The 15,507-nt window shown below is 41.6% G+C and overlaps 1 non-coding gene across 1 annotated transcript; it reads left to right on the forward strand.

Annotated features, from left to right (window-relative positions):
* The first annotated feature begins 992 nt into the window (after nt 1–992).
* LOC125151079 (U6 spliceosomal RNA) lies at nt 993–1,098 on the forward strand. Its single transcript, XR_007146626.1, has one exon. It is a non-coding gene; the product is annotated as a U6 spliceosomal RNA (small nuclear RNA).
* The last annotated feature ends 14,409 nt before the right edge of the window (nt 1,099–15,507 follow it).

Below are 15,507 nucleotides of genomic sequence, written 5' to 3' on the forward strand. Positions count from 1 at the left end.
TTTAGCAGAAAGTCAATAAGCTTAAGAGCCATGCATTTTTTAGAGAGAAAGGATTTCCCAAACGCTTTTATTTCCTCCTTTGTTATATCAACAACCAATCCGGGAGGACCCACGCCTGTTGAGTTCTTGTTACTGTTGAGAAAATTCCACTTCCACCCGGGAATGCAATGGTGGAGAATCTCTTGCTCAATTGTAGAAGCAGATCAAAATGTAGGCGAAGAAAAACAAAAACTTCCCTATTTCCAGCTTCAGGATTTATAGGGAGCAAAAGAGGAAGAAAGAAACCAGATTCAAGTGTTCGGTCCTGTGTCTCTTGATGTCCCCCTCCCAGACTTTTACTCAGCGAGGGCGATTGCCCTATATAAGGAAAGAAACCTTGAAGAGAAGGGACTCTTTTTCTCCACTTGGGAGTCAAGAAGGAGGTGACTGTGCAGAGAACCCCACACCAACATACAGCCACTCGGCTTAATTAAGAAAGCACACCATGTGGCTAGAGACAGGGTGATCTGGGTTGGCACCTCTGATCCCCTTCAGTCTCCATGGCATGTGGGCATCTGAGTTGAGAGCGAGCCAGACTGATAGGCACCTGCCGTGTTGGGACATAGTGACATAACAGTAGAAGGTAGAACTGGGTGTCCTGGCCACAGGCCTGGGTGAAAGGCACGGTAGAGAACAAGGGTCTGAAAGCAGTGGACACTCCACAAGCAGAAAAACACAGAGGCCCCTGCACCTGTTACCACAGAGACACCTCCACCCCCTCATATACCCATATGCCATCCGAGGAAGGAAAATAAGGGGAGAGCAGACCCAAGCAATTTTATCTACACTGAACACTACCTAAAGGAACAGTTTAATTTTTTTTTCTTTGCTCAGACTAAACTTTATTCTAAATTGGATATTTTGTCACATCTCCTTCCTCACTCTCAAGAAGAGTTTCAGAATTAGCTCCTCAGGCGATCTTTTTGCATATTAAGCTTAAGAACCCTTGTCCAGTGCTCACTTCGGTAGCTCATACACTAAATTGGAATGATACAGAGAAGATTAGCATGGCCCCTGCACAAGGATGACACATAAATTCGTGAAGCGTTCCATATTTTTGAAAAAAAAAAATAGATACAAACAGAGAGGGAGGGAGGCAAACCACAAGAGACTATTAAATACAGAGAACAAACTAAGGATGGATGGGGGGTGAGGGGGGGAGAGGGGAAAATGGGTGATGGGCATTGAGGAGGGCACCTGTTGGGATGAGCACTGGGTGTTGTATGTAAGCCAATTTGACAATAAATTATATTCATAAAAAAAAAAAAAGAACATCGTCCAACTTTCTGGCCATCCTTGCAAAAAATAAAAGCTAAGTTAACCTTTGGATTCATTGATCATGAGAAGAGCAGATATTCTTGGTACTTACATTAGTTAGAATTTCTCCCCAAGGACCACTTAGCAAAAAATCCCAGGCAAATGTTTTCAGTAGCAACCTTTCAGTAGACACACAAATGCACTTCTTGAAACCCTTTCTAGAATATTCTTTGCTCTATTTTGATGATACCTCAACAAAAAGTCATTTATTAAACACAATCTAATGTTGAACCAACATGGGGCGCCTGGGTGGCTCAGTCAGTTAAGCGTCTGACTCTTGATTTCGGCTCGGGTCAAGATCTCACAGTACAGCTCGAGGCCTGCTTAAGATTCTCTGTCTCCCTCTCTCTCTGCCCCCCGCCCCCCTGCGAGTGCACTCCCTCTTTCTCTCCCTCTCTCTAAGTAAATAAGCTTTAAAACAAAGTGTTAGTATTGAACCCAAATTACACAGCATAGGATAGAGTTTGCTCCAGAGGTAAGCTTTAGAATATCTGGTGGAATTCATGAAATAAATGGCCTTTGAACAAACTTCCCTTCATAAATATTATTTCAGCTTGGTTTTTGCTAAATGGTGGGTGGGTCCCAAGTTCAAGAGTATGCTTATTGTGGGACTAGCTTATGTCACTTATTAAATAGAGACATATATCTAGGCAGGCAATAGAGATTGTTCTGATATCCTTTTATAGAAATTGAGTCATTTAATAAGAACTCACAATGAAGTTTTAGTTTTTAGGTCTGTCATAACAAAGTACCACAGACGGTGTGGCATAAAGGTCAGAAATTCATTTTCTCACAGTCTTGGAGGCTAGAAGTCCAAGATCAGGGACTCAGCGGTCCAAGATCAGGGACTCAGTGGGATTGGTTTTTACTGAGGGCTCTCTCCTTAGCTTGCCCTAGAAGGCCCACTGTGCCCTGTGTCTTCACGTGGCCTTCTCGCTGTGCAGCTGTGTCCTAATCTCTTCCTCTTAGAAGGACGCGTTATAGTGGATGAGGACCCACCCAGATGACCTTATTTTACCTTGACTACCTCTTCAATGACCTTATCTCCAAATACAGTCATTCTGAGGCACTGGTGCCTCGGATGATCTACAGGAAAAACTGTACTCTAACCACCGAGTGTCTGACTTCAGCTCAGGTCATGATCTTGCAGTCCGTGAGTTAGAGCCCTACACGGGTCTCTGCACTGACAACTCAGAGCTGGAGCCTGCTTCAGATTCTGTGTTTCCCTCTGTCTGCCCTTCCCCCGCTCACACTCTGTCTCTCTCTCTCTCTCTCAAGTAAATAAGCATTAAAAAAAAAAAAGAAAGATAGTCATTTCTTAGCCGAGACACTTCATATTTTGCACACTTGATATAGTTTACACAATGAATTCATGTGAGTTATTACTTAAGCATCCAGTCCTCCTTCAAGATCTGTAGGACCCGCTTCCTTCTGACCCACTGTGTGATACCCAGAAGACTTCTGACCCTGCCCACTTGGGCTTTCCACAGTCTTCATTTTTACCAACAGTGTTAGGAACTTTAAAGAGGTCAGCTCTAACCCGTTTCCATGTTGATGGGATGGTGGAGTAGTCTTCCAACATACAATGTAAAATATCCAGTCACAAGGATTGGTTAAACCCATTTTGATTCATCTGTATAATGGAGAACTATTTTGCTTTTACCACTGATATTATAGAGCAACATATTTAATTGCTCAGTACTGTGGTACTTGAAAGAAAGCAAGTTACAAAAGAAGAGAGCCTCATTTTTGTAATCCACAGCACATATGTGTGATAGAACTGTCCACACGCGGAGTAGTTGACTCTAGGTGCTTGGCTGCGGTATTTGCTGCTGGCAGCTGAGATTCATAGGAAGCAGAGACACTGAGTGTACGATACGAGCTAACTTGGGAACTTGGTTTGTCTTTGATCCTTCCACTCTATTTGGCTTTAAGAACTTCAAAAGCTGCAAGACGCGTAAACTTTATCTGGATTATCTTGTCATTTGGAGCATTCAAGTGTCTGCTTCAATATGCCTTAGAATCACGATTGCCAAATGAGAGCGATACTTTGTGCTTCTCACATAGCTTCTTCCCAAGGATCCCAAAGCACCGGAGAAGTGTTACTTTTGCCTCCCTTCACTTCTCTCAAGAAACTCAGAATAAAGTCCTGGACAAGTTGACTCCTAAAAATTATCAGTTAATCCAAAGATAAACTGTTAAGGGCCTGCTTCCTCAAATAGACATCTTCTTCTTCATTCATTCTCTGATAACACATGAATCCCACAGACTACAAGAGGGATATGGAAATTAATAAAAATTCACTCCAAATAAAGGGCACACAAGGACATAGAAGAAGAAGTACTCGTATCTGAGAGAAAGTTGCCAAACTTCTTGGGCTCCTGTGGAACCTACCAGACTTGTTTTTTCTTTCCATATCTTTGTGTTGGCCTTTCAACTTTTAAAAGCAAACGATAGTCCCTTTCTATTTAAGTTCATAACAGGAATGCAACCAGAGATAAATGATTTCCTTAAATACAAGTCTGTACTAAGCTCTGTGATGCTAATTTATATCAGCTTTAGTGATTACTGGGTGGAAGCCATTTTTCTTAGCCCCCATCTTCCACTCACCAACATGAGGCACTCACATGGTGCACATCCTGCCCAGGCTTATTGTGCAATCAAGTGGCAGTGACGAAGGGAAAGACTTTGGTCTCCTTACCCTCACTCTATTCTGCTACATAACTAAGCTACTTTTCTTTGTTATTTTCATTCCCAAATTACGATCTGGTCATACAGTTTCCTAAATATATATTTACTTTATGTAAAATCCAGGGCATTTTGAAAGACTGAATCATCTTCATTTATAGTCCATACTTTAAAGCCATTTTTTTGTTTGCTTCTTGATGCAATATAGTATTTTGTAGTTGATTTTGGCTTCTATGAAAAATTTGCTTGTTTATATGCGTGTCTGTAAGAGCTTCGGAGATCTAAAGAACCAAGCATTACTAACTGTTATCTGGACATGTTTAAGAGACCTACTCACTCATTTAGCAAAATAAATTATAATAGAATTTTTCTATGTATGAATGAATATATGTTATATTTTAAAAACTTGGATTTTTCTCCCTAGAATGTAGAACTTTTTGGTTTTATTTTTGTTCCACACATTTAACTTTGAAATAAGCAGTTTGCTACATACCATAGTAATTGTGGATGGACAGGGGTCACCAGGAAACAATAAAACTGTCAACACAAAGTAATGACAACTGAGCGCAGGGTAGCAAATAGGACATGAGTGTTTTATGAGGAAAGGTCAGGAGGTACGAGTCACAGGGAAGAAAGATGGGTTTTGCCATCCAAACTGAACACACTTTACAAGTTAATTAGGCTTCTAGAACTTGTTCCAGATGGTGGAGAAATAGAGTGTGAGACAGATATATGCCAGCAAGAGAGGAGTCAGGGATGAAACGTAAAGTGAAGTCTGGTGTCAGGGAGATCCAGGAACAAGTAGGAGATTAGGGAGAGAAGGCAACAGAGATGTGGGACGTGGAGCAGCGAGAGATGAGGCCAACATGAAGCCAGAGGTGAGGGCTGAGAGACCGCACAGAGGACCAGGAAAAGGGAAAACGCTCAGCGGTCTCCACTCACAGCATGGCGGTCAAGGCCGCAGCTCATGCAATGAACTCCTTCACCAGCTCTTTGTGGCCAATAGACATGGAGACCGCAGCTAAACTTCAGAACCAAACACGGTGCCGTGCGGCGGGATTTCCCAGCTAAGTTAAGAGACGTTGATTCAAAAACTGATGCGTCTATATGCTCTATGTGTCTCTACCTGCTGACTCTACGCCTACTTTACAGTTTTAAGGAATCCATGAATTCAGATTAATTTTAAATTAAAAAATTAATTTGAGTTATATATATATCCCCAATTATATATACCAAAAATATATATCACATCAAGCAAAATGTTTATTAATAGAGTACACATCCTATATACACTCAAAATACATTGCAAACATTTCTTAACAAAGCTCTGTGACTTATCCCTACATCATGAGGCAGGGCTGGGACAAGGTGGGGAGAGTTCAGCCTTGACTTTGGGCACAAAGTTTAAGGGGGTGCCAAAAGTTTTAGCAATCAAGGGAAATTATATTTTAATGCAACACTTTTAAACTCCCAAAGTGAATTTATCCGCGATGAACAAAATATCAAAATTTTAAGTGAAGACAAGAACCCACCTTGACCTTGCAGGGCTCACCCTGACTCCCTCATGGTCCTGTTGGATATAGGTAACAGAGAGGGTGTTTGTTTGTTTCATGAACTTTCATAAATTTTCCATCTGAAGGCAGGTGTCTTTTGCCTCGTTCTACTTCTGACTCTGGTGTGAAATCACCGACAAAAGGATAGGCCATCCTTAGTCCTCCTAACTCTCACCCTGTGATACCCCCGAGCATTTCTGCAAAGCTGGACCAGCTAACAAGGCAGTCTTTATACACCCTCTGGTATCAGAGTCCCCTCCAGACTCTGGTCTCTGGCTGAGTTGAGCGCCACAGATCTAGTGACCTCATTCCAGAGAAAGAACAGCCAATATTTGATTGTGCTGATTGAACATCACCCAAGTCCAGTGTTCTCCCAACAGCCCATAAATTCCAGGGGCACTGGGCCCCTCTCCTTTTATTCTCATTATATCACCAGCATCTCCCACAGCTCCTGATACACAGCACGCAGCCAAGAAACACTTGCGAAATAAACAAGGAAGTCCTCCTTAGATTATACACAGAGGTAAATAAAAGCAGAGACAAAACAACCTCCAAAATAAAAGACAAAGCTAACAGCAGTTGAAGAAATGAATTAGCAGGGCTGCCTAAATTGCAATTTTGAGATTCTGGATCCAGAAAACATGAAGAGCTTAGAAACTAAATCAGCCAACACGCAGATGTGGCTAGAGCAGGACCTCTTGAGCCAAGGTCCAGGAGGGAAGTGGGCTGTGAAAGTACAGAGCCCTTGAAATCGACTGCAAACTGTACGAGCAGGTTTGGTATTGGGAGGTAAAAGACTCGTGCATCTTTAAAAGTCTTCTTCACCTCTGGTTGATAATCACTCCTCCAAAGACTGTTAAAAATGGCAAAGCTCATCCTGGTCTTGGCCCACTGAAAGAGTTCCTATAAAATACCACTAATTATGATGCATTCCACTTGAACCCAGTGAGATTTGCATCAACCCAGGGTTTTGGTTTGGTTTGGTTTGGTTTGGTTTGTTTGTTTTGGTAAAGCTGATGATACTGCTCTTTAAATTCCATTATTACTACCAGGCCCAAGTATACCTCTGTCCATAAGTGCCCTAAGAAAGTCCGTTTGCTCAGCTTGCTTGACAGCCTAGAGACCTGCCAGAGATGGAAAGAAAAACCATATCAAGTGTCCCAACAACAGCCCTTGTCTCTGGCCCTGCGGCAACTTCATCACCCCTTGGTGGAAATAAAAGGTCTGCATGTGACCTCTGATAGTCTTTTCTTTACCTTTCTTTACCTCCTCCCACATACACACCAGAGAAATATCAGCGTTCTGCATAATACCTAATTTGGGGGAAAATATAGTTAGCATTACAAACGTGTACTCATTTCGCAGGAGAAGAGACCAAGCATTAAGCCGTTATATGACTAAAGACTCAGCAGTCATGCTAGAAGTGCAAGTCGAACTGCCTTAAAGTGGAAAAGAGGTGGAGGCATTTACTGGTTTATTAATCGACAGGGTTCCAGGGATCATTGGCCTCAGGCAAGGCTGGATCAGGAGCTCACACAGGTCCCCAGTACTGGATGTCTACCTGTGGTCCAGCTCTCTCCGTGTTGACTTCACTGTGGCTGCCAGTTACAGGGAGTCTTGGGCACACCCCTGTACCTCAGCAGCTACGAAAGAAAAACATAATTTAATTGTTCAATACTTCCAAGTTAAGTCCTGCAACTGAACCTCGTTGTCCAGGTCTCTGATATATGTCCATGCTTGTACCAATCATTGTGGGCAGAGGGCATAGAACATACTGATTGAGCAGACCTGAGTGACACGCCCTCATCTAAAGCTAGCACGCTAGAAGAGCCTCCCTGGAACTGTGGGGCCTGAGATTGAGGAGTTAGTATGTCCTCAGAGGAAACTCCAAGTGCTGTCAGAAAAAGAAAAGAATATGATGTGGGGCTATTTAAAATAAACAAACATACGAAAACTACATTTGCAAATGGAAAAAAATTAAGCAAGATGCCCAAGGTCAAATGGAAGTCAAGAGTGACGGGGAGTATGAAAATGTGTGTTTCGTTACTTCCAGTCTGGGTAGACATTCATTTGCTAGAGGGGCCGGAACAAAGTAGCACAGACTGGGTGTCTGAAACAATAGAAATGTTGTTCCGCATGGCTCTGGAGCCTGGAAGTCCAAGACCTAGGTTGATAAGGCTGGTTTCTGCTGAGGTCTCTCTCCTTGGCTTATAGTAGCCATCGTCTGTGTCCTCATACAGTCTCCTCTCCGTGTCTGTCTGCATCCTAATCTCCTCTTATAAGGATACCACTTAGATTAGGGCCAAAGGTAATGACTTCATTCTAATTTAGTTACCTATTTAAAGACCCTATCTCCAAATACAGTCACATTCTGAGGTCCTGGGGGTTAAGACTTCAACATCTAAATTTAGGGGAAAGAAGCACAGTTGAGCCCATAATGGTGGGTTTCATTACACCAAGTATGTTGGATGTAGTTTATATAAACAAGTGAAGGTAAACCCACAGAAAGTGACCACGTGCACAGATCTGCCAAGATATGCACAGGGGGGCTGTATGTGTGCCTTCTGGACACCTTACTGAGTGTGTCGGCATCCAAGGTGACCTGATGGTCAATGACCTTGTTCCATCACAAATTTCACAAGTAAACCATATCTGGAGCCATTGCAACCTTTCCCACCGCACCCCCACCCCCCGTGGAGTCAACCACTTTACAAAGTAGCGAGTTCTTGTGAAATTTTTTATCAAATAAGATAACCCTTTTACACCGTTTATACAAATGTCAGTTTCAACATTATCTTTTTCACACTCCTTATGCATAGGGCAATAAGGAATGGAAAGTACAGAGATTAATTTAGGTAACAATTACCATAATTCACAATTGCATTAGCACCTATTAAGGTTCATTGTTCTGTGGAAATTTTAATGATACATTCCTGAGTGAATAAAAGCCGAAGATGATTGGAAATAAAATTGTTTCTATGTATGCTGACGGGACTGCTGAGTGTAATTATACATTTCAGAGGCGACCTGTTTTGGAGTTTACTCCATAATTTTATGTAAATGTTAAATAACTTTGTGTGTTCTTCCTCCCGGGTTAAATGCTAATTTGTGTTATTTCAACACAGGGAGTACTGCAAGGTTATTAACAGACTTGCTCTGCCAGCGAAGCCGACTTTGGAAAAATAGCTCCGCATACTTCAAAATGATAGAGGTATCTCTAGTGTTTCTTCCTTTTGCATCGTATAAGTGGGCTGCCAAACTTGTCGTTCTGAAAACAGCTATTCAGTCTTAAAATTTGTAGCGAAAACCCAAGACGTGAGGCATTTTCTCCCTAAAGGTAATCAAGTTCGTTCATAACGTTGGTTTGCATCAACTTGTTCAATCCCAAAAGAAAACAGGTAGAGGGTAACAGACCTTGAGACTCTCCAAAGTATGATCATTTTCATGTGTAGATAGGAGTGGCTCTCTATGTCCAGATTTCTCCCGGTTCCTAGAGACTAACACAGAGCCAGTACATAGTAGGCATTCTTCAGTACATGCTGACGGGAGGAAAATCCCCAGTCTTTACAAACCCTCAGGAAACCATCAAGACAAAAATCTGCTGAAACACAGAGGGCCTATTTTGCTTCTGCAGAAATGCTCACCCTATTCCCCACATATATATGCCCCCAAATCAAGAGAGGACCAGAACAGGCACACATAGAGAAGGCAGGGGATATAAAAAGCAACAGATCCGTGTATGAGGGTTGGAAAATAGTAACACTTTCCCCTACAATTTCATTATCAGATCCCAAAGTCAGACAATCAAAGCGTTCCACTTTATTATGACAAGACTCTTTGGCGATGAGGTCAAGAAAGAGTCAAATTATTTGCTTTGGCCTCTAGTGCCACACAGAGGAATTGAGCGCCACATAGGGATGTGAACTTTTGAAAGAGCCTCTAAGGTCGTCTGGGGAGAACAGATGCCCAGTAGTGTAAGAATCTTTACCAGATTCACAAAGCCAAGGCAATGCCAGCACTGGACGCCCGGGCTGCCTGACTCCCAGACCCGTGTCCTTCCGCCTCCCTGCACAGCCCAGCCAAGGGTGACCAGGCTGGAACATCCCTCCGGCTTCCTCTTTGCACCATGGAATGGTGTTGTAGGGTAAAAAGAATACCCGTCTCTGGTTCCGATGAGTCAGGATGAGTCTCAGCTCTTTGGCTTACGTTTTCAGTAACGTGGGTCAATTACTGACTCATCTGAACGGTATCAGCTCTTTAGCAAAGACATCTGAATGATCAATAGGATTTTCTATTATGAAATATCAACAAGGATCTGGGAAGCCCAGAATAAACTGAAAATGTGGGGATAGAGGGCTGCAAAGAAAAAAAAAATCCTGTCTTTATCTGCTGAGGATCTCCTGGGACTGGTTGATCTGGCCACAGAGGAAACAGAGAACTCGTAAGATGGAGAATTATCAAAAAGCTTAACATTTATTTGAGTTCTTAAAAATAAGACGGCAGTTGTGCAACATTAAATGTACGCTAGCTATATTGTTTCATCATCGTGACCATCTACTCTGATTTTCTTTCTTCATCTACACAATTTTTGGTTCTGCAAAACTCCGGAGATTAATATGTTACACTTCACAATTACTTAGTTATGTCAATTATTTCTCTCTTAGATATGTCAATATCTAAAGTGTCCGTCAGCATGTTGATCTCTCTATTGGCATAAAAGTTGGTCCAGTCAAGTCCCATTTGGAGAAACATTCTTCACATAAAATGTCATCACGAATATTGTCATCAAAATCACCATCAACAAACTGATCTCCTCTACCAAGGGAAAGCTTTACTCCCGAGGGAGACTTTAATCTATTTGCTGGAGACCAAAAGCCATGATAAAAGTCGATGGCCGTCTGAACTCCCAAGGTTGTTGCCTCAGTGACATTTCAGCTCCCGACTTGCATTTTACTTTCCCTTCTCCAACATCGCTTCGCCTTCTCTGTTCTCTCTATTCCAAACATGCTTATGCCTCCTGTTCTCCTAATGCAAAAACATGTTTCAGAGTTTCCTCCATCTCAAGTTTTGCCAACTTCATCCCAGTTTCACAAACACATATACAGAGATGTCACATGTAGTGATAACATGGCCTCGAGTAAGATAAAACATAAGCCAATAGTGGATAAATTTTAAAACAAGGCACTATTTTGGTGATTCAGACAGCAGATGTCAACTCAGAATATATAGTGACACATATCAGGAGGCAACTGCTGTTGAGAATTTAGGAACTACAAATAACTATTGAATCATTTCCCAAACAACTCACCATGCTAAGGAAAAAGTCAAAAATAGAAGTACATTCAGTACTTCAGTTTGTCTCCAAAGTTAGGGGCACTGATTATACTTATTTCTATTCTTAAACGCTCTTTTACCAATAGGAGCTCATGTCTGCTTATTGTCACCAGACTTGAACGTGTCCTTCCTATCAATATCTGTCTTCTTGCTGCTTTTATTTTCCAGCAAAGTACTGAAATGCTTGAAAGTCTACTAAAAATTTAGTTTTCATGCATCTGTCTCATCCATTAGAACCAAGCTGAATGAGAGCAGGGACTGCCTCTGACTTGTGATTGCTGTATCTCTGGGTCGAGAAAAGTCTCTGGCACGTGGTAGACGGTTGATAACGTTTTTTGAAAGAATAGCAGATGTGTGCATACTGTGTGGTGGCAAAAGAGATCGTTAGATGATCACCTGCAGATGTCTGGCATCAGCTGCCTGGGACAGGCAGGACCTTCGGGTGACCAAGGAGTTGATGTCATTTTGGTGGAAATAAGGAGTATCACGGATCGGTTAGCGGTTTTTAAGGAAACTAGAGAATTTAGGGAGTAAAAATGATAAACTCAGGGCTTTGAATTTCTAGGTCAACGTCTTGATATGGGACCAGAATGCTTCTGTGACTTCCCTACAAGTAATCTTTTTTTTTTTTTCCTACAGACACAGGGCCAGAAGTTCTGAAAAACAAATTCTATATCAAATCTTTCTGGTAGCTGAATTACAAGTCAAATTGAATTCACATCCCTGAAGGGTTTCTGATGTTAAAGTTCCAGTGTTGGTTAAGAAAAAGCAGCATCCTAAAAATTGGACACATCCCGTGAAGCTGGAGACTCCAAACCCCCAAATTCCACTGAGGTGCCTTTGCAGGTAGAGGCCCTTCCTCCCTGACTGGTGTTAGTATTCATCTGCCTAAACGGGCCACAGTGGCTTCCTCTGAGGTGTTTGCCTTGCAAGGAGTCGCTGTTATTTCTGAAGACCCACACACCCTGCCTGTCCTTGCTTCTAGACTTGCAACCAGACCCGAATGCCACCAGACCCCAGAGCATGAGTTACAAAGTGTGAACCATGAGAAGACGAGAGCCACACCAAAATCTTACAGGATTCTGTCAGCTTATACAGACAGAAACCCGACGTACGTGTATGCAAATGGATTGTAAAGGTGTTGGAAGAACTATAATGTTGGACGAAATTGAAATCATGGATACGGGAGCTTGGAGCCGAGATTCTGAATTCAATGTGCCAGCTTGAGTGGCTCTAAGAATTTTCTTGGTTACTTAACCGGAACTCAGTAGCCTACGCTAAATGAAGACTAAATGTCAAGACCTCCTTGGTACGTTGTAAAAGACAGTATCTAAGGCCCAGGGAAATTGGAATGCCAGAGCAGATTTATCATCTAAGAATTGCTCACCCACCCCCTATCTATACCCAAAGAGGATCCAGAAGACCCTTCACCAAAGCAGAGAGAAATACCATTGTAAAGGGAGTGGTAGCATCCTGGGAAACTCTCCAGTGGCTACTCTCTGCGAGCCAGTAATGCCTGTGGTAATCGCTGCTTCGGAATGAGGCTCCCTGAATTCAATGCAGATGCTGGAATCCAGGGTGGGAAAGAAGAAGCCGACTGCAGTCACCGTAATAGGCAGGGAGCTGAAGCAGCGATTTGATGGTTTCAGCCACAGAGATCTCTGTCGTTAGCCGATTTCTCATATATCCTTGGGACCGATTTGATTAAGCGCAAAAGCTCTTGGTGCGGTGAATCACCACAACAGACATTCAAAGCCCCTCAACAAATTTCTTGACTTGAGTATTTTTGCACTTGCCTCCGTTCTTATTTGGCATCTTTCAAGTCCTGAGTCTGCTGGGGTTCTATGGGAAATTTTTAAAAATCATCGTGTTCGGAAATAATTGCAAAGGTACAGCAACATTACCAGAATAATAACGAATGGCCCCAAACTCCTCACTTAAATTTTTGTCTTTTTAACATTCTGTCAGGTTTGCGTACTCTGTATGTGCTTACATACATGCATATATACTTATATATAACATATATACATATATATAATTATCATGTTTTCTCTAACATTTGAGAATAAGTTGCCTACAACGTGGTACTTTACCTCTTAGTACTCCAGAGTATATTCCCAAAAGAAAGATTTTTTTACATAACCACTTCTTTATGGACTAAAGTTCTCGACTTCAGTAAATGTAACATGAATACAAAAATTGTATTTATCTGCTCTCTGTATTTCAATTCTGTCAATTTGCCCAGACTGCCGGACTACCGGATCTGGCATGGTATCACCCACTGCATTTAAATATTATGTCTCTGTGGTTTCTTTTAATATTCAAAATTTTCCGTCTCCGAATAGGCTGCAATTTACTATGGCCCCCTGTTAAGGGCAGCACTAGAAAGGGGACACTTATTCCACTGTTGCCGAAGAAGACCTGGGACAGATGACCAGTGTGGCCAGCAGACTTCTAAGATGGCCCCCGAGATTCCCCACCTCGTTGGTGTCCATTCTGTCTGCAAGCCCTGAGACGGTGACATGATGGATTTTACTGCTGTGACAGCTGCCGCAGGAGTCAAAGCCCCCTGAGAGGGAGTGAGAGGGAGTGACAGGGTGGGGCAGAGGCAACAATGGAAGATAGTTGCTTCCAGGGGGATTGGCCAAAGAACCAATTTATATAAAACTTTTCCTTAACTCCTGAAACTGTCCTTCTTCCTAGTCAGCCCCTACCCCCTCAGAAACAACCACTGAAATGATTTCTGCCATCGTTGATTAGATTTTCCTATTACCGTAGAGTGTAAACATAACTTTCGTATGCACGGGAAATAAAGTGGGGTGGCTCGCTTTGTTGCGATGTTGGCTCTATTGCAGTGGTCTAGAATGGAACCCACAATATCTCCAAGGGACACCTGGGGATGGCATAATCTCTCTAATGGGGCGCCTGGGTGGCTCAGTTGGTTGAGTGCTGTCTCTTGATTTCAGCTCGGGTCACGATCTCAAGGTTCGTGAGTTCAAGCCCCGGCCTCCGGCTCCGCACAGCGCAGGGCCTGCTTGTGATTCTCCGTCTCCCTCTCTGTCTGCTTATTCCTGCTTCTTCCCCCGCCCCCTTTTTCCTGTCTCAAAAACAAACTTTAAAGAAAGAAATATACGACTCTTAAGTTCTTCTATTTATTTGTTAGTTCAGTAACTTGAGTCTTCAGTTGAAGAAGAATTTGTCCACTTCACTTACACTGTAGAATCTATTGGCAGAAAGTTCTTCACAGTATCTCCAAATTTTCTTCTTAATGTCTGTGTGACAAATCAGGATATCGTTCCCTCTTTCATCTGTGATGTTGCAACAGGTTTTCTTTCATTTTCTTATCAAGCAGGGTTTATCAACTTTATTCTTTGCAAAGACTAAACTTTTCACAGAACTAACTTTTGGCTTCACTGATTTTCTCTATTCTTTGTCTCTTTTCTATTTCATTGATTTCCACTCATTTCTATCCTATGCTTTCTTCTGCTTTTAGTTGTATTTGCATTTGCATTTATTTATTTATTTATTTATTTGGTGGCTTGCTTCTTACGGTAGATACGGGGCCACTGACTTACCCTGTTCTTTTCTGATACATGAATTGAAAGTTATAAGTTATCTTTTAAAGAAAGCCTCAGCAGCATCTGGGAATTTTGATAAATTGTGTTTTGGTCGTCATTCAGTTTTGAATGTTTTCCAGTTTCTTTTGTTACTTCTTCTTTCTCCCAGGAATTATAAGTTACTGCATTACTTCATTTCCAAATATTTGGCGATTTCTGAGGTATCTTGTTTTTATTAGTTCTAGTTAAATACCATTTTATTCAGAAAACATACTCTGTAGAATTTTAATCACTTGAAACTTGCTGGAGCTTGGTTTATGACCCAGCTTTTGGTCTGTCTTATTCGATGTTTCATGTGCGTCGGAGAAGAATGTGTTTTCTCTTTTTGTTGGATATGCTATTCTATACATTTAAATTAAATCGAATTGGCTAAAACATTTTTCAAATTTCTGTATACTTACAGCTTTTTATCTGCGAGTTCAATTACTGAACCTCCAACTATGATTGTGGATTTCTTTATAATTTTCTTTAGTTCTATCAATTTTTGCCTTCTGTATTTGGGGGCTTTGCTTTCAGTGCCTATAATGACTTTCTAGTTATGCCTCCGTGGGGTTTTTTTTTATGGACTGCTTTACAGATTATAATATGATTTTTAATTTATCAGCATTCCAGTTCACTATTTTCTTTCTCCATTTGTGCTAATCTGTTGTTTAAACAAGACCTTGAGAATGTTTTGACAAATACATTTTTCATTTCTAAAATACTATATGGTTTCTTTTAACATCTGCTTACCTGTGTTTATTATCTCTCCTTGCTTGTTTAAATTTGTCTTACTTCTTTTATTATTATTTTTTTAAATCAGAGTTACTGCATTACCTTACATCTGAAATATTTTTTTAACAGAAGTCCTTGAGGGATCTGTTTCTGCAGATTTTCACTCTTGTGGCTCACGTTGGTGTAGATTGCATGACTGTTGGTTGTGAGTTTATATTTGCTCAGTTGACACTGATCAACCTTCG

The sequence above is a fragment of the Prionailurus viverrinus genome, chromosome D4, assembly GCF_022837055.1.
Source record: "Prionailurus viverrinus isolate Anna chromosome D4, UM_Priviv_1.0, whole genome shotgun sequence".
Lineage (NCBI taxonomy): Eukaryota > Metazoa > Chordata > Mammalia > Carnivora > Felidae > Prionailurus > Prionailurus viverrinus.